The 25,618-nt window shown below is 40.4% G+C and overlaps 1 protein-coding gene across 6 annotated transcripts in view; it reads right to left on the reverse strand.

The window, feature by feature from the left end:
* The window catches only part of TULP4 (TUB like protein 4), a 157,633-nt gene extending 132,346 nt beyond the window's left edge, over positions 1–25,287 (reverse strand). Inside the window, exons 1-3 of one of the 6 annotated variants that reach the window (XM_083828778.1) lie at positions 10,125–21,757; positions 9,959–10,047; positions 3,310–9,869 (exon numbers count right to left, since the gene is read on the reverse strand). The gene's annotated coding sequence lies outside the window, so the exon portion shown is untranslated. The other 5 variants (XM_083828777.1, XM_083828781.1, XM_083828776.1 and 2 more) reach the window with 5 other exon arrangements.
* Positions 25,288–25,618: the final 331 nt, after the last annotated feature.

Genomic DNA, 25,618 nt, shown 5'->3' on the forward strand with positions numbered 1-25,618 from the left:
CACTTCCTTTATGTTGCATTTGAATTCAGCAGGCAAGTTAAAAAAAAAAATACTGCTAAGACAGTAGCGTTAAGTACAGAAAAGATAAGCCAAATTAAGATTATATATTAAAGTTTAATTCTTTCTATTCCCCTCTCCTTCATTTCTGCCCACTCGGTATTTCCTAAGAAATAACCTAATTAAAATATTTAAATGCTAGTCTTCCCCCAAGAAGATCAGTATCTGATTTAGACACATGCACCCCTTCTCTTTTGCCATCACAGCAGTCCTACAGTCCTGCTCTGTTCCACTAGTTCAAAGCAAGCTTTTTGCCTTCTTTTTCCCCACAATAAAATACAAATTAACAGTTACTACCTCTGTTGCAAGGCATGTGGAAGAACTAACAATAAAAAGTATTACATAAGAGCTAGCTGTTATTTGTGTAATCTTACCACTAGTAAGAATTCAGGCTGGGCTCCCCATATAAAGAGAACTTAGTTTTTCAGATGAAATGTTCAAACTAAATTTCCTACTGTAGGATTTTATAGCCAGGCTTTATGCACCTATTCGTTCAGGGCAGGGAAGGGACCAACCCTGGAAGTTCACTAGATCCTGAAGAAATATTTGTGTTTTTTTTTTCCTCTGGTAAGTTATTTCTAGCACTAGTCAGACACTAAATATCAAGAAATTGCAGTAATGTACTTTTACTCTCACTTAAAGGGCAGATTAAAATTCCTGTTCTGGGAGATGCTACTTGAAACCATTCTCTAATACTGCTTTGAGTCTAAGCCCGGTGATGTAAAACATTTCTTAGGCAGAGATATCTAATGAGACAAAAACACATTAGGCCTGCAACACGGGAAAAAAAAAAAGGATCCACAATTATTTGATTCAATTTTGCTTTTCCAATATAGCTCTTCTTCCACACAAAACCAGCAAAAAGTTATGTTCACACACTACAGGAATAAATTCAGATATTAATTTAAGTTAAAAATAATAAAAAAAATATTAACAGTGGCTCTCATATTTCAGTGTCAATATTTAACTCATCATTTTTACCTCCTAAGTGCTTCTGTTCGCTTATATAAAGTGCAAGTGTTAAGCCAGTTAGACAACCAGAAAAAATATTTGCTTGTTCTCATGCATCTTTCATTGAGGTGTCTCTCTTTTGTTGACAGAAAGAAGCCATGCACAGCCAAGTGTACCAATACTGCAGCAAGCTCTTCAGCATTTTATGTTTATTGAAAACCTCACTCTTCACAGCTTCAGAATAGAGTATCTGAAGGTGACGATATAAGGAGACTGGTAAAAGAAGGAAAGCAGAGAAGGCAAATCCAGGTAAGCAAGTACACAACATTTCTAAATTATCTTAAAAAAAAAAAAACACACCTCACAACAGGACACATTTTTAAGATTCTGACCACCCAGCAACCTTATGGAAAGAACTGTAAGCTACAGAGTCTTTGAAAAGTCACGCTACCAGATTTCAGGCTTTTTCAGCCTAACCAAATTTCCTTCCTGTCAAACTTGCATGAGGTCAAAGGAAACAGAAATTTTCCCTCCCCTTGCAGACTAAGATGGGAAAAGATACACATCAGAATCCATAAAGATGGCAAGACACTGAGAAAATGGGAAAAAATAAACTTAAAAAAAGAGAGACCACAAAATTGCATTTTGATCTGAAGGATCAAACCACAAATTGTTCTGCATAAGCTGATGGCAGATGATCCCACTAGCTATCAGACAGTGACTGTGGGATTAACCTTCAAGGTTACTGCTGAACACAGTACTACACAAGTGGCACTTCTGATAGTGCAGTCATTCTATGACAGGCTATACACTTCAGAGCTGAGAGATGGCCAGCTGACACTTGATTGTTTATGTAACCCAACTCACAAAGTAAAGTAAGTTAAGAAATCCTATCCAACATCCAACTATCCAATCCTATCCAAGTTATTTAACAAAATAACTACTCAGTTCCTAAAAGGCTGAAGTAGATAGAAGAAAAGATAACTCATTTGGGGGTGAGATTTTCTTCCTACTAAAAAAGAGACAATTCCATAGGGATAAAATGTAATTTTGAACTGAGTAACTACCGATTTTCCTTTTTCTTTCACTCATCTCCTCTAATTATCCTTACTTCATTCACCTTCCATTGCACTATAGGCCCCACTGAGGTTCTGTATTTCTTTTGTATTACAGAACAACATACAATTTGGAGGACAATTCTAAACATATACCAATAAGGCTGTAAAAATGTTCTTCACTCCTAGGTAGAGAGAAGAAATGTCAGAAGACGTTTAATGTTTTTTCTGTATGTTCTTAAATGGTTCTCTCTCCACAGCTTTCATCCCTGGGTAACTCTAGACGTTCCTCCCCTGCTCCAAGACAGCTGCACGGGCAGGGCAGGACAGTCAGCCGTGCTAATCGGAGATGTGAGGAGGTTGGTAACACCACCAGAGCTGCACAGAAACAGATCCACAGCAAAGGCGCAACACCAGGCACTGTGATCCTAACTGCCAGTCCATTAATACAGACGCTGTACTGTCAGTTATGCACTGTGATATATTGTTAAGCAAATAAAAGAGATAGAAAAACGCATTTGTTGGCATATGGAGAGAAATGAAGCTTATATTAGCGGCTGTTCAGCAGACATTTGTTGTGAATACTGACAGAATTGACTTCAATGCAATGTTCTCACACACAACCACCTCCTCCACCAAGTAAAAATACTAATAGCTGAGCATAGCTGCTGTGCTGAATGACCTTCTGGGCTTCTTTTAACAGGGAAGGCAGCAACATTTGTACACTTTGTACATTTCTAAAAGCAAAAGACCTTTTCTCATGCACAGCTGTCTTATATGAACGATAAGGGCAACATTTGTATTATTTCTAGAACTATTAGATCTATCCCACTTCTGCTGCTTGATGCTACACCATCTGACTTAATGGGGGTTGCATTAAAAATACACTTAGGAAGAACAAGCAAGAAAAAATTAAAAATGTCTTCAGGAAAAATACTTCCAAGAAAAACACCAAGGGTTCTTAAGCAAACTGTTAGAAGCTATTAACTGGCAGTTGCCAAATTTACACACACATTCTCCAAAAGGCGGGGGCCTGGAGACATGAAAGACGGCAAATTGTTAAAACCCGGCCTCTGGAGGAACTGAGGTAAACAAGCAGTTACGTCGTTCATGAGAAGTTAGAAGAGATAAAGGAACTGCAGAAATTGTCTCGCCCAGCCCAAAAGTTAAAGATATTTGATCTAAACAGAAACTACCAAAACATACAGAAGAGATAATACTTAGCCTTTTGTTTTTAATCACTTACTTTAGCAACTCTACTTGAGCTGATTAACTATTACACCTATTTTTGAAAGGCCTGCTGCAAGTCCCTTTAATCTGTTACTGGTCAAACACTCCCAGCTGCAAGAAGCTGAAGACATTTCTTCTCCTCACCACTTCCTTCTGAGTCCTCACATCACCATGCCCTCATTTATGCCAGGACAATCATTCAAGGTGCTTCAATGTGAACTACATCAGGGAAACGATCTAATTCGAAGGCTCAGACATGAAGCTTCACAACAGCTTAACCGACATAAATCTGGTTTGCTGGATTCAGTCCCACTCTCACCTTCCCTTGAAACAACCTAGGCCCCTCCAGCCTCTCCTCAGAGAGGCACTAGTACTCTCCCAACCAAACAGTTCAGCAAGCTGAGCTAGCCAAAAACACATCCTCCTAAAACAGCAACTGACTTCTATCTGGATCAGTGCCTTGAATCAACTGACTATACACATGCAGCAGCACCCTCCTGATGCAAAATTGGGGTGGGAGGCAGAGTCCACAGCAGCCTAGATGGCTCACTTTGAACTGTACTTAAAACACTTCTTTTTTTTTTCGTTTCAAGCTGAATCAACCCCTAATGCAGTCCCAGCATGGTCCCACGTTCAGCTGCACTAGTAAAATTGTGAAGATGGAGCCATACAGCAGAAGGGAGAAACGAGAAATAGGGGAAGAGAACTTGCAACCACTATTGCCATTTGAATACTTTCTAGGATAAAATTTGGGCACAGAGAGTTTCTAAACTCAAGGCATTGCCCTCATAAAGAAAGAAAGCAAAAGTTTGTCTCTTGAGGGATGAATTTGAGATGGTCACCAAAATGTCCTGGAGCAAAGGCCAGGACACATACCTCACCTACAAATAACCTGAGGTGGGCTGAAACACCTCAGATGTTGAAAGAGATGTTCCAAATGTACAAATGAAGCGTATTACCTTTTTAAACAAAATGGAGATTTACACCACTGAAGCACACATTTAAAATCTTTAGAGCCAAAAAGAAATGTAAAGTGTGACCAAGAAATTCCCTTCACTTCCAAGTGTGAATCATCTCTCTCAAAAAAGGGCCAAAATCTTCACAGCAGAGAACGCTTACACAATGTATACTGCAGTGGACGATCATTTAAAAAAGTGAAAACAACTGTGTCTTGGTAATGACATTCAAAAATCTTCACCAGAGCCCCAGCTCTTACTACCTCTTTTCCACTGAACTGACTACTCTGACCTTGCCTGTAATTACAGAGCACTTTCTTTCCCTGCGGAACTCTCTGCAGCCTGCAAACATCCCTCGAGCCTGCAGCAGTTCTGTGTAGTTCCTAATTATCTCCAATATCTGCCCACAGGCTCTCTTAACACTTTCTTATGAACATACGTTGAAGTTTTGCTATCCTCCCCCAAAATCCCAATACACCTTTGTATGTGACACTTGCGTTGCAACACTGGAAATAAATAATAAAAAAAACAGGAGGGGGAGCTGACTGAAGAAAACAGCAGGAGCCACCACTTTTTAAAATTCAGAAGAGCCTCAGAGTAGAATTATTTCTGTTGGACAGCAAGACGTGCTTCAGTCAGAAATTTGCTAAACAGGGGGTATCTACTCAATGTGCTGTGGAGCAGTCCAAGTGCAGTGCGTTGCAGCAGGGAGGGACACGGCATCAGCCTGAAGGGAGGGAGCTCCAGGTGATGCTGCGAGCTGAATCACAGGCGTGAGGCTGACCACAGGTACCAGCTTCCCACCGCCCAGCCCCTTGCTGCCAACAGGCTGCTCCGCTCAAGCTGTGAAGCAAGGCACCTCCCACAGAGTGGGATGGATATTTTAAATATTTTTTTAAATGCAAAAAGATCAGAGAGACAGTTTTCAAGGAGTTCGGATTTCTCAGTCTTTGGGTGGGGGAATCAAGAACTTCACTCTAGTCTTGACTGTCCCTTTAGTGTGCCATAACTGAACATTTCAGCCTGCGTTGGAGGACTTGCATCCATCTCTCAACCACTGCTTGGAGGTCTAGATGCAGAGGACCTCCTTCAAGGTCCCTACCTTCACATAAAAGAGAACCAAAGCTAAGGAACAACTTCGTCTCCTCCCCATAACTTCTGTTTCAATTCTATGTTTTCTGCTCAGGGGTGTGAAAGCTTATGCAAAGGGCTCTGGGTTAAAAGAGTAACGCGTCATGAAGACGGATTCAAAGAGTGGTTGCCTTATAGCAACCTTGAGAAGTGAGTCTCTAAAGAGGCCTTTGTAAAACCTGGGAGCTTTAAATGAATGCTTGCAACAAGCACAGACTTGGGTACAGAAATGACTTGTCACACCAGCAAGGCTTGGAGGGCATCCGATTAGCTGTGCAAATAAGTGCCCAGGGAGGTAAATGATGGTTTTGAAATGCTTTGTCTACATTAATATGGCAAATGTTGACTGGTCACCTCTACAGAGGCAATGAGGCCAGCAAGAAGCAGGCATCCTCTCTCTATGCACAGTAATACTCTCACGGGTGTTTGCCAGAACGGGAGATCCACACCTACGTAAATTGGTACAGCAGTCTTGTGTCCAAGTGTTTTTACTCTGTAAAGGTCTTCACAGTTATCATTCTCTCTTCATCCTGGCCAAGTGCTCCTGTTAGACTTACGAAAGATTTAGGTACATGGCAGTACGCTATAGCTGCAAACAGCTCTATCATTCAAAATGATATAAAATGTGTTAAGATGATCACAGATGAACAAAGATGTTCAGAAACTCTGGAAAAACATGTTCAAGGAATTAGTTATTTTTAAAAGAAATTCTAAAAATTTCATTTAAATGCTGTCACTGTAAAAAAGAGACTATTTCAATTTTGTTTATAAAATTCATTTTTAGAATTAAGTTAAGATTTAGTTGGGATGCCAATTCTTCCCATTCAGCTTTGTCAATCTGCAAATAAGCAAGCCTTTAACAGGTATAACTTTTAATATAAAATTTATTCATTCAAAATTGTATTGGTATATCTATTTCTTAACATGTTAGCATCCCAAGACATTCAAACTTCATATAATTCATAACTGCAACCATCAGATAGCACTTGCTTCTATTTATAATCCCAAAGTTATAGAAAATATTCTTTTGAACAAACAGATTTCATCAAGAAAGAAATGTTGTAGATTGACTTTTTTTTTTTTTAAGTAAAAGTAATATTCTCACTGCTTTATAACTAGTCCTTTAATTGCTTTTCACTTGTTTTCCTTGGGAAGTTATATAAATGCAGTAACTGCCAACTTCTTGGATCCAATTATTTCTCCTCTTCTACGCTACTCTCAATACCTTTCATTATCTTCACCTAATCTACGCTAGTGAGATTTTCTGTTGAAGCCCAGCTTCAGAATCTATGAAGCATAAAAATCAAAAGGGAAGATTCATCGTAGCAGCTAAATCTACAGCTTCCAGATAGTTTTTTTTTTTTGCCCTTTTCTCTTTTTGAACATGATAATAAATTCCTTAGGATTCCATCACATTTACAAATTCTACCCAAAAGTAGCAATTAGGAAAAGAAAAGGAATCTGAGGTCACTTCATAAATAATTTTGACTTGAACACACTCTATGTAAGATGGCTTTAAAATTTCTTTCTACACCTAGCATTACTAGATACTTGTACAATTATTTTTCTATTTAGTAAATACTTCACAAAATAGCTCCACATCTGTATAAAAACATAATATTCGCTATATTCAATTATATTTCTGTATGTCTATAGTTAAAGGGTGAAAAGCAGAACACCCAGATGGAAAAAATAAAAATAAAAAACTAGTAACACACAATCCACCCTGACCATTCCCACTATGAAATTCCACATCTGTAGCGTAGGTTCCTTTTCTATGTTGAAAATTCTGCTTGCAAACTGCTCAAGGAAAATGCTGCTGCTTTTTCTGGTAAGCAGCTTGGCAAAGTAACATCTTAATCTCACAGTGTCAGTGGTCCCCTTGAGCTCACGAAGTCTATTAAAACAAATTACACGAAAACATCTTCAGGAGTTCAATTCTACAGCTTAAGAGGATCAGTATATTTCAGCTTCTTCTGAGATTCAGGGAACATAAGATGGTATAGTACTTCAGTATCTAATGCTGTTACGACACTGTAATACTTTCTCCATTAACTACATATTACCCACAGACCATAGAATAATAGGCTAGTCAGAAAAAGCTACATGCTTTCTTGTTATCTTTATTAACTAGACTGCAATGAAATCTACACCACAGCATCTGTTTGAAACAGCCATTACATTTGATCTCTAGTAAATAGACGCACAAAACAAAAAAGGCAGACAAAAAAATATGCAATACAGTATTTCATAAAGCTGATGCAAAGGTTCTGAAATAGGATAACCCAAAATGACATTTTAAGAAAATTCTACCCCAACAACAAAAATGCCATTATCTTCCACTTACTGTTCTACAGAATGACAGCACGAAACAAGGCTGATGAACAAACAGAAATAACCATGTCAGAATACAGAAATTCTATTCTTAAAACTAAAAGAATGAAAAAAATTAAATTCGGAAAAAAATCTACTTGATTCTAAAACATCAAATAATACTCAATACAGATGGTGATTTCATTGATTAAAACCATAAAAAAAATACAAGAGAAATCTGTTGTACCTTGCATAGAATCAAAAATTATTTGTTTGCTTAAAAACAGCCTACCTTTTTCTAAAGCAATGTAATAAAAAGATATTACACTTAAATACCCTGTCTTGCCTATAGCCATAGACCATCACAGCAACAACATCTGGTCCATTTAAGTCTCTTGCATATATGAAATATTTGTTATTTCTAATGGATAATTTTGTTATTTCTACTGGATATATATTTCTACTGTAGGAGACAGCATTAACAACATTTGTGATTTTTTTAAGGGGAAATACCAATGAAATGATAACATCATATCCAATCATCAGATTTCTTTTCAGTTGCTAAACCGCAATTACTATTTGAAGCCTTGTAACTGATGGAAGCAAAAAAACACTAGAGAGCTAATACTATCACCCCATGTCCTCTGTTGATTAAAGTTTGAGAAGCTAAAGCTCACATCTGGAAAATGCTACTGCATTTATTAAACAGATATTTCCATGACTTTTATCACACCCAGTAACGTGGGTTTTTATAAAAGTAATACACAAGCTTTAGTTTGCACTTCTATGCTTCTAGATTTTCATTTCAGATGAAGAAGTCCATCTTACAGAGAGCAATAGGAACAGTAAAATAAAGCTAGGCATGACTAGATTACAGACCAACGTGCCGGAGCAACACTGAGCTGCAGAGATCTGATTACAAGCAGCATCCCCTGCTAGGCAGCCAGTCTCCCATGGGGACAGGGAGCACACACATTGGGATGTTCTACACTAAAGCAGCATTTGTTTCTTATACAGAGCCTTACAGATGTCACAGGATTATTGCTGCTCAGTGCTTCCCCATTTAAGTATACCACAATTTTTAAGCAGAGTGTAGCACGACACTTACAGTTTCATAACATTCCCCTTATACAATGTGTTCTGTGATTCTTGGATCTGCTGCTCTCCTTGCAAGAGCCAAAAGGCAAGTACAAAGAACAGCTCTCGGTTGAGAGCGAATATCCTTTATTACTGCTTCTCAGAACTGTGCCCAAAATGGCCAAAGCTCTAACAGACTTGAGTTTCCTTTTAGCCTACCTTCTGTAAGCCCTCATGCAGTTGCAAATAAAATCAGGATACACACAGGTCAGCTCTGTTCAACATTTGTTGCTTTATTTGCTCTGAAGCAGAGCTAGAAATAACTGAAACCTTATCAATTTTCAAAGGAAGCTTCTATAATTACATCGGTATGCCCTATGGAAACACTACTGGGTTTCTCATAGCAACCTTCAATGATTCAAGCAGCTAGCCCTGCTCTTCCCACAGCATTATTAATACTAGGAGCGCTTCACCCTTCTCCAGCAGCAGCAGAACAACCTTCTTAAAAAAACATTTCTGTCTATGTCAGGGCACTAGGACATTTTGCTCTGAGAGCAAATAAGGCCTTACTATTATCTTTAATTACGATTTTTCACAGCACTTCACAACAAAGTGACAGAGTCTTGGCTTTTTTAATTCTTAGTTTATTTTATTGCAGCACTTTAATTACACTCAAACAGCTCACTTTTTCACATTCTTCCATTATTTTTAAATAAAATGTTCTCCTAAATACACACAAAGTTCTGTAACATTTTCAGAACTATTTTATTTAAATTTGGTAGTGACACCTATTAATATTTCCTATCTTTTGGAATCCACCAGTTTACAAATGTTGAAGTTCTTCCTCCTTAAGTGACTGCACAGCTGACATGGGACAGCAGAATTGCTATTATCAATGGTAATTCAATATCTTTATAATATCTCTTAAGGAATATTTCTTTACAGCAAAATAGCAGCATATTCAGCATACAGCAAGGCAGGATTGCTTCTATAAGCCCTTTCTCAGCACTTACGATGCCTTGAATGCACACATTATAAAACCTTTTTAGCAATCTTGTAAGGTAGCCGAGCATGATTCCTGTTGTAGCAGATGAAGAAACTAAAGGCATAGGCCTACAAGGAAAGCAAACTGTTCAAAGCAGCCAATGCCACAAAGATTTCTTAACCTCCAACACTCACAAGACCTACTGCAATTTGTTTTCCCAGATTTGGTTGGTCCTCATCCCTCTTCTCGCTGCCTGGTGCCTGTCTGACTCCTCCTTGGGCAGACTCAACACCTTAAACCAGCAGAAAATAAATATCTGAAAATAAAGTGAGGAGTATTAACTGAGCTGAGGGAACTGAATCAACTCACTGAAGGGTCAGCTGAGCGTCAGAGCTGCAGCAGGCAGGAACCACAAGGCTTGGGTGTGGGGACACCTTTTAGGAACAGCAAGATGTTAGATCAGTCCAGCTGGACAGCAGACATTCTCCATGGGACAGAGATGGAGCATCTTCCTTAACACTGCAGGGGAAGATAGCATCAAAATAAGCAGCAAGAGTTTACCATTACCAGCATCCAGTCTGTGCTATGATCCTGTCACTTGATCAGAACAGTTCTTCTGATATTTTCCTGTTTCCATCTAGCTTCAGAACTTACCTGTTACAGATTCACAGGAAAGGCCATAACCAATATTCTGCTTTTTGTTCTCCTATTTAAAAATATCCATCAACATTTGGTGAAACACATTGTGTGTCAAAACACTCCTCCTGCGGTTCACTGCAGGAAGATACACACTCAGGCCAGGTTAATTCAAAACGATTTACCACATCCAAGTGTAGTTATTATTTCAATCATCGAGCAAGGAAACTTGATTTAAATATATAATTTTGATTCTGCATTTCTGCTCCTCCCTTTTCTGACAGAAAGCCTATTGCTAGATAGCAACCTTAAACTGATGCTGATTTTCAAGCAAGCATAGCTTACGCCCCACATTTGATACTTATTTTGCTAACTGGAATGCCATAATGCATTCCAATTTAAGTAATTACATAATTTAAACACATTTATTCAGGTTGATAATTTTCACATTTGATGTTAATGAACAGTAAATGTTCCTTCCCATTTTCTGGGCCAGATGTTCACTGAACTGCCATATAGGTACCACTGACATACACTGTAGGCACACCCCTACCACTGGAAGTACACATGGAAACCCACGAGCATTACAATACCCAGTCTAGAACAAGAAATTACCACTGCCAACTGTCAAATCCAATCTCACCACGGTTGCTGGGGCTAGAAAAAAAAAGTTGCAGTATTGTAAAGGATTACAGTTGAGGATCATTTTGCAAACTCACAACAGTGTCAGGTTGGTTTCAAAAGGACACCACAATTCCATTTAAACAAATCCCAATTTTTGAGATTTAGGCAATGTTACTTACAAACAAACTACATTAGACATTTTGGATGCACATGCCTTTATTATGTTTTGCATTAAAAACTGAATTATAAGTTTGGTTTTGTTTTGTCTTGTTAACAAAGGAAGCGCTATCTTTAGCTAGTAGACTGAGGTGACTGTTTCTGGACACTACATCCCTAACAGAACTACTAGATCTCAACATCACATTTCATTTTCGCTACACTTTTAAAACGAGCCTTTTCGCAGTTTCTCATTTTAAAGAAAAAAAATTCACAGAGACTATACTGAAATAAACACACAATTTTCTATCTGTGCCTACTGAAGAAAATCTGTTGCAAGCTATGCCCCTTCAGCAACCTGAATCCAAATATTTACCCCACGATTTCCCTCATTTTGGTGATCTGATATACTTTAAAAATTCAACAAAAAATAGTTAAGCAATACATAGTCATCATACTTCTTAGCAAAGCTATTTTAATTAAATTTGATGACTTATGCTAAAGGCTAAATTAACTACAAAACTTAGATATAAATTAGCACTTAAAATATTTTTGTGTCCTGTCTTAGCTACTCTGCAAATGCCCTCTAACATATCCCAGTGAAAAATAAAATGAAAGAAGTTTGGGCTACAAAAATCTCCTCCTCCATTTAGGAGGCATCTGCATTGCCACCACAACACAAAAAAGGTTCTCAATCTCAGTTTAAAAGCTGGCAACAAAGATAAGGCTGAGCTAAAAAGTCAAATTATGGAGCAAACTGTATGAGATGCAGGCACAAATTCTCTCCTAATGAATCAGCAGTGGAGTGGTGATAGTCTCCACCAGGTACAGCAGGAAAAGAAATATCAGACTGTCACAGCCAGACTTCAGCACGGTTTGTCTGCTAAAGCCCTTTAGAGAGACTAGGGTGTTTTTTTGTTTTGGTTTTGATTAGTTCTGTTTTTTTGTTTTGTTTAAACCAGGAAGGGAGAAATTCTTCATACCTCAAATCTCAACATATGCAAAGTTTCACATGGTCGAACGTGGCATCAACGTCACTTCTCAGACACTTAGAGAGGCCAAGCGGAAATTAGTAGTTCCGCCTTCTCCCCCACCCCAAATCAAAGCAATCTACTTGCACAAACACGAGAAGAAAAATTTTAACATGTTATTTGTCGAGCTCTGCAGTGTCACGTGGCAGCAGTACGGCCAGTCTTTAGAAGCTGGCTCCAACTTGAGCAGTGACTAATCTGCTCCCTTCCCGCAGAGATCAGGTCACAGCATCACCCACCAGGCAGCTCCCTACGAGCCAGAGGGAATCCCTCTGAGGACAGCAGAGGCACAAGGAGCAAGTCTCCTGGGGCAATAAATTAAGGCCGCACAGGGAGCAAGCAGGTGCCTGTTGTAGAAGAGCAGGATAAAAAGATGAACACATGGGATTTAAGCCATCTCGTTTCGAAGCCATGGTGCTAAAGCTCTGAATCAGACTTCAGGCACGGTATCAGTTTCCTGGGCTGAGTAAACATGCCAAGAGCACATACTACACTGTCATCTGCCACCTAATATAAGGGATGATGCATTAGCTTCCTAGGGACACAGGGTGGGGAAAAAATCTGTGCCCTTCATTCTAACAACAACATTTAGAAGACACTCTTACACTCAAAGAAGTAAAAACATAATCAAAATTATTGAAGCAATTTTTACGAGCGTGCCGATGAAATGTTAAATCATCTGACATGAGAAATGAGATGTTCATAAAATCCAGCAAGATAATCCTGTCTCAATAAATGAGACACTTTACATTCATATAGGGAGATGGAAGTATGTTATTAGAAAAAAACATAAGCAAAACAGAGATAAAATACTGATGAAAAAATTAAGACGGCAGTGATTCCTTTCATATTATTCCCATAACGACCCAACTGATAGAAGTATACAATGTGTTTGCTTTAAAAAATGAATACAAATTGCAAACACCTGAAAGGAGAGCGTTATCCTCATGCTAGATTCTTTCCAGGCATTTTCCAGGATCATTATGATTCTATGATTTTTGGCTGTTGTTGTAATCATATACCATAGCTGGGGCCAGGGGAACAGGACAGAACCAAAAAATACCTCTTTTCAAACAGTATGCCCGTCCCAGCTCCAAAACTCCATATAATGAGTACCTTAATTTAATTTTCATTTCTGCACTACACATACATGCACCAAAAACTAGCAGTAGAAAGCAGGAAATGACCTTTACAGCTTATCAAGACTTAGGTTCAGCAAAATATCTTCCCGCATGCTCAAAGTCCGAACACGCTTGGATACTGATGATTTTGCTCATAACCACAAAGAGCCACAATGTTTGACTGAAGGATGTTATGACTACCATATACTACACAAAATGAACTTCCACAATACCAAGGATCTAACAAGCCACTTGTAATAAACTTTCCTTTTCTAGCTGATAAAGAAAGCTGCTATATTGCAGCAATTTCAGGCTTTCCTCTGGCATCATGTTAAAGAAGAGGCAACTGTCCCAAGGCAGATTTAGATTTATCACCAGCAAGAGAGAACATCTTGTTTATAATTAGACTCATCACTAAGGATTTCAAAATTTAGAGGACAAAAATCAAACAGACTAAACAAATTACTCTAAGAAAATTTAAGCTTTCTCCCAATTTGTTTGTAAATATCAGAAAAATTATGCAGAAGATATTCCATGTGAATGGATGCTAGGGCAAACAGCTCTCCAAGTTTGAAGTATCATAATGTTTCTTAAGCCTCTGATCCTCCAAACAACACAGAGCGGGGGATATCTGCGTATTAAGTGTGAAAATATATGTGTACATATAGTCTGTTTTCGTCAGAGTAGTGTTTTGACTAAGTCAACACTAGAGTTCTGGGCCTGAAATTTTCCAGAACACCGAACAAAAGGTCTTTGGCTGTCAGTTCACAGCAAGCGTGCTGCAAAGTGCACTAGATATCTTAATGTTGCCCAATAAGCTGTGCACTTCTGAGGGTTGTATTTGGTATGGAAACCAGCATCTCCCACAGCTTTTTATTACTCCTCCCTGTTAGCACTTATCCATACTTTAGAACGGACAGCTTTGAAACATCCCACAAGAAAAGCTTGAAAGAGAAGACTGAAGTGCTACAGTACAGGCCACCTAACAAACATCAGAGTACAGACAGAAAAAGTCTTCAACAGTATCACTCTGAGGAACAATGCACAGTATCAATAGCACAGCCACAGGAGCTTGTCCTGAAAGAAAATCTCAAAAATGCAGAGGGACAAGGCGAGAAACATGACAGGGGTATCATCTTTTGACAAATTCAAGCCCCTGAGAGAACCCTGAGTTCACTCAGCTATTCAAAGATGGCAACTAAACCTCTACAGAGTGAGAGAGTTAAGTCTCTCCAAAAATAGAAAGGAAAAAGAGAGGTAAACAAGACACCTTACAAAGAGAGCAGGCAAGCAGCTCAAGGCAAAACACCCAGGAAGCCTCGCACCACAATTTGAAAAACCTAGCAAGGAAAATTATCATGAAAGAATGCAATTTTGTTTCTCCCATTTCTAGATAAACATCTGCAGTGAAACACTGATGAGTCTCAAAACAAGAAGCAAGGACCTCCTTGCCTTTTCTTACTCCTCTCCACGACCTAGGGATTTTGTCTTTGCCTCGTTGCCTTGAATTCTCCTTTTTGCAAGGTCTCTACCTGTACCTGAATAAAGAACAGAACAAACATATCAAAAGAATAAACACATCAAACCTATTAACATGTGGCTACATGACAGAACGAGCATCACACCTGTAGCATGAATTTAAGTCTAATGACAATAGAAAATCCTATAATTACTCTCTCGGAAGGGAGTAAAGGCAGGGTGGGGATGCAAGAAAAAACAAGACTGCTTCCACCAACACCCAACTCCTTCACACAAAATGCAAACAGTTCCATTTAGAAGTTTAGGCTACATAACCTTAATGCTTAATTCTGGCCCTAACCAATCTATGACAAAGATAGAATGGATTTCGCATATCATATACTGTACCGTTCAAACAAATTTAAGGCATAATAGCTGAGTAAATATCAAAGAAAACTGTTACAGGAATTAAGAGTCTGTCCTCCAGAAACAATGCTAAGCAGGTAGGATGAGATTTTCAAGCAAAGAGCATCCCTGCTTTATTCGTTCTGTTTCAGCAAACACAGACATCACACAAGAATCGTGAAAAATGAAAACACTCCTTACCCAAAAACCTGTGGCCAAAAGGCATCTCTATGGATTAAAAAAAAAGCTGAATAGTCAATAGCCGTGTTTCCTACTACACAGGAGAGAGAAATGCACTAAGCTGCCCAATCAACCCTTCTGTCACAAGCGCATCCTTGCCAATGAGTGATCGATACAGGCTCGTCACTGCTAACACCCAGGGCTCACAACACACCGCATTTAATTCAGTGAATCAAGGAGAGGGTTCGAACTGTTGCTATCTGATACAAACAGGTGGAGGAGTATATCAACTAAAGCAGTGCTTTAGTGGAGATGTCTGATTACGCCTCACACAGGATGCATTTTTTGCCAGTCTTTTCAAATAATCATTACTTCACAGCATCATTGCTCTGTCTGATGGTTTACAGACATTAAGAGACATCCTGCAAGCTCACAATCCCAAGAATCACCAAGAAGCGAAGGAAACAGAGTCGCATAACAGTATTTATTGCTCACCCTCTCATAATTTGCTCCCCTCCTTTTTTCCATTTTTTTTAAACCTTTACCCAGCCTACTCATCCTCAGTTGAGTAAATGTTCGACTTGCGCCCAACTACGTGATGGTTTCTTTTAATATGACCCTGAACCTTATATCTTTAATCCAGTGTCCTGAAAGTGCTACACTAGCCTCAGCAATCCTAGGAAAAGTAAGAAAACAACATTATTCTAATAGCATACAGCTGAGTAAAAGACAATTATGCACCTCAAGGCAATACAGAAGGTCATGACAGAACTGGGAGAAAAGCAGTCCCAGTCTGCCGCTGTAACCATCAACAATGCACAACAAAAATAAAACCCAAACATAACTGTCAACTTCGACTAACACAGGTTCATTTAAAAAAAAGAAAAAACATTTCATCAGAATACTAATCTACATGGGACTGCAGTTGCTTTCTAGTATGTTAGATTTGTGTGGCAGCAACCTCTTGCAGCCTGCCTTTGGCTTCCCAGTCACAAGACACTGCTACAGTAAACACCAGGCAAGCAGAGGCAGCACCTCGGACATAGCCCAGGAATTACTGGAATACCTGAGGTTATCTGGCAGATAAATGGGGCTTCCCCTACACAAAGGACTCTGAAATCTGATTCAGAGGACTCACACACTTATCTATTAGGAAGGACTGGATAAGATCCAGAAGTCATTAGGGTGTCTCAAACGAAGGTAAAACTCAACATCATTAAAATTAAGTGAAAATAGGACAGAACCCTTTTCTAAAGATAGATCTCGCTGTGCAGCCAAGTATGTGTGCATGCAATTGTTATTTATTTCTAAGCTGGGACAACTTTCCAGCTAGATCCTTAGATCAGCTAACATAATGAGGTGTTTTGAAACAAAATCAGAAGATTTCTTTCCCAACTGCATTTGCTATAAAGATGTAGAGGAAACAAGGAAGCAATTATAAAACATATTCTCTCCTACCATACCGCAAAATTGCAAATTTCAATGAAGGGAAACCATGAAATGGGGTCAGAACTCTTAACCAGAAAGATGGGAAGAAATTGTCCTAATCAGTGAAGAAAAAAAACCACAAAACACAAAAACAAGCTCACACACACATAGCCTAAGGACACAAGCTCAGAAGTCATATACTCTTTAGTACATTCTCCAGCACTTTCTCAATCCCACCTGCATCATCTCAGGCCTAATTTTATCAACAGCGTTATCACCCTACGTATGGAAAAATGCATTCAACAATGTAATTTGGGGTAATCAAAAGAGAGACAGAACTGAGCATTATCGGCATTTAAAGATCTTCCATTGAATGCTTTCATACTAGTCCTGCCAGCGAAAAAGGCAGTAAAGCAAGCCTCTTAAAAATATTCCAGGGGAGAATTCCAAGAGCTTGCGTAAGTGTTAGGCTCAGAAAGCAATGAAATCTTCGTCTACATACCCAACAAATCAAAGCAGAAGTAAACACCAGTGAAAACAGACAGTTCCACATCAGTACGGACACTCAGTCATCAGGTGATATTTGTCAAAACTGTGACAATGCAGCTGGAGGCAAATCAGTACAACCCAAATCCTCACAACGCATCTCTGCCATTACATCTTTCCTTTCTAAAACCTTATGAGTAAAAGATCTTCTCCTGGAGACTCATAACAAGCCCGTTATCACTTCCCATGCAAAGGTCCCATGATTGTTTTAGGAGAGTGCTCATTCTCTGCCCAACAGGAAGAAAATTGGCCATTTCCAGCAATACAGATTCTCGTTTTTCACTCTCATCCTTGGACAAGAAGGAAGAAGACATTCAAATGCAAACCAGAGAACAAAGCTTTCCCAGTATTTCTAGAGCTTCAATAAGCAATGCTATTTGTGATTTTAAAACTGGCAAGAGCTCATTCTGTCACCACAACACTAGACAATCGAATCACAAATATTTTTTCTGCAAACCAACTAGAAGTTTCCTCACACCAGCAGCATTTAAACCACATTCCAAAGGGGAAAGGGGATGAGTGAATTAAGTGAAGCATTCAACCTCCCGATGATAGCGACTAAACACTTTTGCATCCTGTGAAAACAGGACATTATCTTTTATGAAATCTTGAAGCATTACTGGTCACTTCTAGCCCGAACAACCACTGTTCTGGCTATCTGCTCTCTGTATTACTAACAACAATTGCAAAACTCACCAACACGGCACTGAAAACAAAACTATTATGAGACTTTCCAATATAATCTTCTTAATCACCTCCAATGCTATAACATTGTTTTTACATCAGTGGTCTCCCGTTTATCTCCTCTGAAGAAAGAACAATTTCCAAGACAATTCCTTTATTAATAAAAAGAAGTGCTTGATCTTCTGGAAACATAAGGGGGGACTAATATTGTACAGGCTCCTAACATACATACATAGGAGCATAGTACATACTCCTAGCACTAGTACCAAGCTCAAAGCGTATGTTTTTAGACAGCATACTTTCCTCGATCTTACCACAGGTCCAGTGAAGACTTCCAAACCCCCCAATTCTCTTTGCAATGCTGGGAAACGATGTATATTGGATTTAATATATGTTCCACAGAGGTATTCTACTGCTATAAAACAAAAAAAGAACAGCTCCACAGCAGGTTGGCAAAATCTGGAAGGAATCCACCTCTGAGAGGTCTGTAACTCAGAGGAAGATGACTTAATCACTTAATCCTATGATTTGTATTTGCTTTTAATAGAACCCTGTTGCTGCACAGAATTTTTTTTTGGTTCACAGAAACAGCCTATTCTTACTCGAGGTGGCCTATTATCATAATAGGGCTTGCTATAGGTATCTTTACAAGAACCACATCTCTTCCCCCATTTTTAGCTCCACTTTGGAAAAGCTACAAATGGTTCCAGATCTTATACTAGTAACATAAGCTTGTTCAATTTTATCCCTTGATCGTTCATCCAAGACAGCAGATTTTCACTGCATAGCTTCCCATGTCTTTATAAGATTCAAATGCATTTATTTAAATCTCTCTCCTAGAATTCAACTACCTTTATTGCTTCATCTAATTAATTTCGTAGAGTTACCAGACAATAGGAGCTGTATCCCCATTTTCTGTTCCGATGAATTAAAAAATAAGAATACAGTGCCTTAAGCATCAATGAAAACATCCTTAAAGATCTACTAACAAACACCAACAATGAAGAGGAGGAAGGAAAAATCCAAGCCAGGGATAAGTTCACATCAAACAGGGAAAGTGCTAGGAAGTCTCCAGAGCAATCTAAGCCTGGAAAAACAAATCAAACCCAAACAACGATTTACATCATTCTTTCTTTACAATCAAAGTGAAAATTCAAGTAATGACTACGGGAAAGAGCCATTTCATTACATACCGTTCTGTTTACAAATTATTCAGGAATGTCTTATTCTGGGAGGATGACCGTGTGATAAAAACAGGTATAACACCAGTCCTCTGCCATTCAACTACAGAAACTGCACACCAAGATTTGAATCAAGACTTTTTCCATTCTTCTAAGTATTCACAAAACTTTCATGGGCTTGCAACCTTTCTGCAGATATGATTCATATACGGATATGAACTCTGAAGTCTGTACAAAAAGATATATTTCTAAGTTCAAAACTGTCTGCAAAATGGAACCTGAGAACTGCTTAATGGAAATGCAAAGTGTAAGCAAATTGGACATTACTAGAAGTGAGATGTTCTAACAAGTTATATTTCCCAGTAAATAGGATAGAGTTGGCACACAAGGTCTGAAATTCCAGATGTACCTACAAAGCAGTCAGCTTTATCCTGACAAGTTTGGTATCAAATTTTAAAAATTAAAAATACCAAGCTTTTACACTATGCAAAGTGAAAGGAGTGGAGGAATGAAACTTTTAACCTGGCACCAGAGTAACTAAAAATGATCACTTGTGCTTTTGTCATTCTTGCACCATCAGATGCTGCAGATGCTAAAGCTTTCGAGGGTAAAAGAAAAAGAAATGCACAAATTCACAACTAGTAAAAGCTAAATGATTAAATACCAAATCATCTGCTCAGAGACCCCTAAACCATATCCTGCTAGAAGCTGGTGATACTTCCTTCAGATACCAGCTACCTGTATGCCCTATGATACTTTTCCGTAGCCATCTGCTATACTCCACTGTCCAAAAGCCAAGACACTGATGTAGAAAACATCTTTGGTTTGAGTTCACATACTGTTCCTTGGTCCGTATTTCTATGCACGGGAGAAAGGAAGGTAAAATATCTAAAGCTGCTTCAACACCTACACTGTTCAATTCCCTCCTTTCCAAACACTATGTAGGGCACTTGTATGGCAGCCAAGATATTTATACAGCAGCAGTTCTTAATATACTTACATCACTCATGAGAGCAGGGGAAGACACCACAAATATATAACTCTTCCTCCTTCTCCCTTAGCTGAAATCACTCCCCCTTTCAAGTTTTACTTAACACCTAAAATAGCTTTCTGAGTAACATTTCTGATATTTTTATACAACGTTAACTATTATCCACAGCCTATCTTGTCTGCAACAGCAGCTTCGAGTTAGTCAACCTCCCTTTCATGTATTTTACCCAGATATTAGACAGGTAGATCTTCGGGGTTGTGTTTTGTTTTTCAGTTATTTATAATTGTAAGGATTTCCTAGAGGTCATTTCACCATGCCACTGAAACAGGGAGACCTGTTCTTTATTGCGTACAGGCAGTAGGAACATTACAAGCGACACTTAGGTGCCCGGCAGCTCAGGGCTCCCACTGTGTGGGCACCCCCCCAGCACAAACATGAGCGCACGTAACCTCTCACGCTGCCCTCTCCCAATTTAAGAACCTCGTCAGCTGAGGTCTTTTTCCAACTAAAGAGCCTCCTGCGGACTGTGATCCACCACAACCACAGTGGGCAACCAACCTCTGCTTTTCGCAATGACTTTATTCCTGCTTGTCTTCCCACGCACTTCTTCGACAATATTTTTAGTATACGTGCAAAACACCTCTTTTGTTTCATACTGCATCCAACACTCATTAGTCCTTCCTGCAGTTTTCATCTGCTTAAATGGTGCCAAGTAACACCAGGAAAGTAGTTGCAGTAATTTTCTTCAAATGGCTAAGTGAATAGATATGTGTTTGGCCTTCTTCTAAATTTTACTTTGCAATTATTATTCAAACTAATGAAATGAGATATTTGAAGATTTTATTTAGGAATCAGTTTAGCTGTCAAGATATTTGCTTCAGCAAATATTTAATGAGCAGAATGTCTTCAAAGGAGAGGACTCTATTCCATCACACATACAAAGCAAAAAGAGAAGTGACAGGACGGACTGATAGCAGTACTGAGAAGTGACAAACCTCTTCTATTCTAATGGGAAAGTTAATCTTCAAACGCACGTTTTGCAAAGAGTGCTCTGCACTAGACAAGGACATCAGGGATGACTTGAACCCAGGAAACTAGGAGAGCATATGACTCCCAGCAGCATCTGCTAGCTCTCAAACTGTGCAGGAGACAACATTCACAAACAAACCGGGACCTCCATGCCATGCAAACGGCCCAGGTTTCCAGTGGGAAGTTCTCCAGACCAGCTTTGATGTATTACAGCTATATCAAGGATTTGATGTGCAGCTGAGGAGCACTAAGGTCTTTTGTAGGTATAAGCACAAAGCGAGAACTATTATTATAGACCATTTAAAAGATATTAAACTTTTAAGTACTGTGAAGTGGTGTAAACAAAGGCATTAGTTAAAAATAACACAGAAATAACCGATCAAGTATACAAGCAAGGATGAAAACAATGGCCCCACACACCCAAGAGTGGGGATGCTGGGTCACAAAATGAAAACAAAAATATGCAGAAAAGTTTCCTCTTGGAAACTGGAGCTCTTGGACCTTCCCCCCACCCCCACCCCCAAGTAATTTGAATCAATGCAGATCTAACAAGTCTAGATCCTACTCTGCCTACAAGCATGCCCTGCTTAGACATGGAGTCAACTGAAGTCACTGGTGACACCTATAAGGCTATCCACAAATGCTTCCTTACAGTAGATAAGCCCTAGTCCCCCATTAATAAAAGGAATTACAGCTTAGACGCAAGTCACATGAGCTATTGTTTTTGGATAGGATCACAAGGAGTTCCCATATAAATAGAACCGGGACACTTCCAATATCAAATGTTTTGTGTATTTCCTAACTTGTACTTTTATCCCTAAATGGCAACGCTTTTATTGTCTTGCATTAAAGCACAAATGAATGGTTTTCTGTTCTATTTAAGAAACCATCAAACCACTAAAGAGGATCTCAAGTCTTAAACTTAACTGTCTATTAAAATGCACCCATAATATAATTAGTGATAATAATCAGCACACTAGAATTGGTAGATATAGTTGGAAAACAACTATTTTAGAGTGCGTACGTTGGACCTCTAGTACCAGAAGTTTGTTCTGCTACCAGATACATTACAAAAAAATAGGACAAATAAGTAGAAGAAACCCAGTCCCAAAAATAAATAAATAAATACATGTGAGATTCCAAATCACTGTGCCTGATCAGCTTTCCAAGTTGAAGAGGAAGGAAACCACAAAAATAAGAAGATCCTGGCTACACAAGTAACTCATTAGAAATCCCCACACCTGCCTCTTTCTAATAGGTATCAAAAGACATCTGTACAAACCCTCTTTGTAGCCAATCTCTGTGGAAACAGGAGGTGTACACCATGATTACTTCGAGTATCTAAACAGAAACCTATCTCAAATCATTCTCTAACTCATCACTGAATTTTAGTCTTCTGCAGGGTCTCTTCTGACACTAAGCAGAGAAGTCTGCTCTACTTATAGCACAGGCTTAGCTCCCAACCTTGGTATGGAAGGTATAGTACGAAATGACCTCAGGTATCATTAAGCAAAAAAAAAAAAGTACAACAAAAAAATGTACAAAACAAATGTGAGTTTATCATTTTTCGTAGTAAAAAATCCGATTTTATTGTTCAACCTTTTTATAGGGTTTCTTAGAGCAATCATAGGCAGACAATGATCTCTTTATGAGCACTAGATAAGATTAGAATAATTACCCTCAGATAAGGAAAGAATAATTACGCCGAATTCTTTCACAAGGTGTTTTGAGACCTACTAGTGAAAAGCACTTTTAAAAAGCTGTGTATTTTAAGTATACCTAATAATTACATAAAACAAGTACTACTTTTTCCTAGAGGCTAGTTATAAACAAAATTACTTTTATTTGGAAGTTCAGCAGAACCAATCATTCTATAATAGAAATATAATTCAGCAAGATAAGGGAAGCTACATTGCAACAATTTTCTTGCTGGAAACCTAAAAGAGAACCACTTAAATCCGTTCATCATCTTCCTGAAGAAAATACATTGAATAAACAACCCATCGTGAACTCAGTTCACAAAATAAACAGGCTTTTTTAGAACAGTTAAATATTTGAAGGGTTTTAAACATCTGTTGACTAGGTGAGAACGAATTCCACAGGCTGTTGCTTGAGGCAGCAACATATTGTACAAAGAAAAAAAATAATAAAATCCTTTCCATGAAAGTCATTCAGTTGGAGTCAGTCAACAGTTAGAGCTGTCAGTTTTGTAACCTATTTTCAGTTTTTAAAATATCTATCCACACGCACACCCACTACCTCCCCTCAGCCCCACAAACAGCGACAGCCACCTCCTTACAAAACCCCACTGGAGGCAGGGGGAAATACACAATTTCTTGAAACAGCCCTACCACACTTGACATTCACATCGCCTATGAAGAACGAGGTCCACTCGTGCAAATCCTCCTGGTGAGAGCCGCCAGCAGGCTAGGAGCTGCTGGCACGAAGTTATTTCTCGAGCCAGGGTTGCAGGATCGAGCTGTCCGCTGGCGTCCCTAGGGACCACCAGGATTTTGCTATTACAGAAAGACCTGCGATGGCATTATCGAAACAGTTTGACCAGAAATCTTGATGCAATGAGAAAGCTGTTCCATTAACACGTTTTTAAAAGAGAAATTTATTATTTAAGCTTAAATAGAAGTAGTTAATGGTTAGTGGTTCTTATAATCGTCTTCGGAGGTGTCGATAGTATGGGAAAAGCCTCGCTTTCCTGAGCAAGTTTTTGCGAATTCCGCTCAAGTCCTCGCCACTCTGCCTTCCGTTAAAGGGCTATTTTAGGCTTGAAGCCTTGAATTTCAGGACTGACTTTCGCAGCCAGCCGTCAGGCAGCGGGTTCACCCCCCACAGCCATCACTCCCACGGAGCTCTTACCTAACCCGGCACGGCACGGCACGGCGCCCCTCGGCCGGGCGGATCTCACCGTGGCAGGACGCAACGAGCGCCTCCGGGAGCGGCTACACCGACCGGAGCAGCGGCACCGGAGGCCTCCTCCTTTTCCTTACCGAAACCCCCGCGGGCACCGGGGGGACACCGGGGGGTTCCGGGGGGGGTACCGGGGCTGAGCGGCGGCGGGGTTTAGCAGGGATATGGGGGGGATATTCGGTGGGTAGGGGTTGTACCGGCGGCCCGCCGCCCAGCTCGGCGCGGCCGCAGCCGTTACCGTGCCGTTAACGGCCGAGCCCCCCGCCCGCCACCGGCTGCCCTCCCGGGGCCGCCCACCGGAACAAAAGGACGGCAGCTGCGGAGCCGCCCGCAGCGGCGGCAGCCCCCCGTACTCACCTCGGTGGTGGCGGTGCCGGTGGTGCCGGCGGCGGCGGCCGCTCGCAGCCCCGGGCCCCCTCCCCGCGCCCGCCCGCCCGGCTCCGTCTCTCGCCGCTCCCGGAGCGGCGGCAGCAGCGGCGGCTGGGCCCGGCTCCCCCGCCACGTGACCCCGCCGTCACGTGACCCCGCCCGGCCCCGCCCACCGAGTTCGGGAAGGGGAGGGGGGGCGCGCAGCTGAGGGGCTGCGGGGGCTCAAAATGGCGGGCAGGGGGGCTGTGCGTGGGGCTCGGGGGCCCGGTTAGGGACAGGGCGGTAGGAGCAACCCTTAGCGAAGGGTGTCAGCTAGGACGCGCGGCCTAACGGGTCGGGCGTCCCGCAGAGCGGCCCGACAGCCGAAGGCGGGCTTGTCGGAGAGGTGGGACTCCATTTCCCAGTGTGCTAGCACGGGCATCGCCCGCCCGTGAGCTGAGGAGAGCAGGGCCCCTGAGTTACCGCCGCGATTGCTGCCACAGGCAGCGGCAACAAAGGAGATACGCCCTGACCGGCAGGCTTAAATTGGTTGTTCTGGTGTTCAGCATAAAATTTTGAGGGGCTAAAAACACTTACCGCTATCACTGAATTCATTTATCAGCTCCTGGGTTTAACTGAAGCCATACACGCCTTAGGTCAATTGCAAACTCACTGGCTGTCATGAGCATCGATTTTAGGTAACAGTTGCAAAAAGCGTCACCAAGAGGTTTCCAAAACACGACTGCACCTTTAACCACCTTTGTATTCCTGTCCTCTTCCCCAGCAGCACAGGAACTACTACACACAGTAACTGCACTGCCTGTTAGTCTCTTCCCTCAGCTCTGTCAGAAGTCCTCTGCAGCTGGGTTCAAAAATCCCAGGAGAAAACTCTGCTCGGCATTTGTTCACCAGCCACCATAAACTATGATCATGACTTTGAGTGCTACCTTGCAGTGTTCCTACCCATCCTGTACCCTAGTACACGCTGAGGACTGAAGGAAAATAAACAGGAAGGAAGACTGACTATCTCATCATCCCTGGAGCTCATGCCATCAACATAATACCTTCATTTTCCAAAAACAAATTCACACAGATGTGCACGAGTCTCTGGAACAAGAACCAG

This window comes from Anser anser (assembly GCF_964211835.1).
Source record: "Anser anser genome assembly, chromosome: 3".
NCBI classification, from domain to species: Eukaryota; Metazoa; Chordata; class Aves; order Anseriformes; family Anatidae; genus Anser; species Anser anser.